Source organism: Protopterus annectens, chromosome 5.part0 (genome assembly GCF_019279795.1).
Source record: "Protopterus annectens isolate FY-2018-M chromosome 5.part0, PAN1.0, whole genome shotgun sequence".
Taxonomy (NCBI): Eukaryota; Metazoa; Chordata; order Ceratodontiformes; family Protopteridae; genus Protopterus; species Protopterus annectens.
In genome coordinates this window covers 949,313,376-949,314,688 of record NC_056735.1, presented here as the reverse complement: position 1 = coordinate 949,314,688, position 1,313 = coordinate 949,313,376, and the positions used below count along the sequence as shown (strand labels likewise).

Sequence of the window (1,313 nt, the reverse complement as noted above, 5' to 3'; positions counted from 1 at the left end):
TACAGCTAGACCATTCTCCAGGGCAGAATTACCTGAGGGTGCAGGTAGTGCAGGGCAGCAGAGGCAATGCTGCCAGGTTGGCTCCCAGATGTGCTGGGCATCGGTGCTACAGCCGGTAGAGTGGGGGCAGGCTTATTCAATGGGGATGGCCCACCTTGCTGTGCTGGTGAGCATTTAGTGATGTGGTACACATGGACAACATGGACACATTTTGACAACACATAATAAAAATGAAAAATAAAATACAAATACAATAAAAATTATTTTTAACAATAAAATTAAATAAAATAAAATAAATAAAATATTTATAAAATAAAATAAAAATAAAATAAAAAATATGTTTAAAAATAAAATAAAATAAAAATAAAGAAAATAAAAAAAGATATAAGGATTTGGGTAAGAGAAATAAAGAGATAAGATTAGTACCATCATATGTGACATATAATGCATTAATACAATTATACAACTCTAAGTTTTACATTTACTTCTACCACCTTTAAGATACACACAATACTACAGATTGCTGCAGGTAATCCTTAAAATGTGCATATATTGCACATATGCATGTTCCAGTTATACAGATTACAGTTTACAGCAGGGCATTTGTGCCCTAAAACCTCGCATGCTCATGACAACCAGAGACACCACACTGGCAGCGGTGCCCTCAGTGAATGAGAAGAGAGAACTCGTATGACTGAGTGATGGATCACTCAGCTCATGCGTCGACGAAGAACGCAGCTAGCTGTGAGAACTAATGTGAATTGGAGGACACGTTGATCATCGACACTTAGAACTCACTTTGTGGCCCTGGGTTACTCCCAGGGCTATGCCTGCCTGAGGGTTGTCGTGCCTTCCATCGCCTGTTAGGCCCCCATCAAGGGTGCAGCCAGGGAGTTGAGGGAGCCCACCGTGGACCCCCGTCCCCCAGGGAGAGACATCGATGGAGGAGAGGAGCCCCCACCACCCTGAGCTGGGAAACCCATCCGAGGATGGGAGGCAGCAGGCGTGCATCTGGCCCACCCCCCCCAGAGGCTGTCGGTGATGTCAAGCAGAGTTTGTCACTAGAATACTTCAAGAAAAATCTTGATGAATGGATAGGAAATAGGAAATTCATCCTGGGCATCACATCAGTGGCCCTGCTAGACAGGATTGGAGGTAAATAGCATCCAGGGTGGTGAAAGCCAGGAAACCTTGTTGGCTAGGCTTACATAGGCCTTAGAGCCGATAGCCTAGTACCTACATATGAACCTATGAACCCATGGTATAGAGGATTTAATTTAATGTAATTACTGTTGAAGGAAATAATAGTATGG

The 1,313-nt window shown here is 43.0% G+C and overlaps 1 non-coding gene across 1 annotated transcript; it reads left to right on the top strand.

The window, feature by feature from the left end:
* Nucleotides 1-690: 690 nt before the first annotated feature.
* On the top strand, nucleotides 691-844 carry LOC122802936. The gene has a single exon (XR_006365015.1). It is a non-coding gene; the product is annotated as a 5.8S ribosomal RNA (ribosomal RNA).
* The last annotated feature ends 469 nt before the right edge of the window (nucleotides 845-1,313 follow it).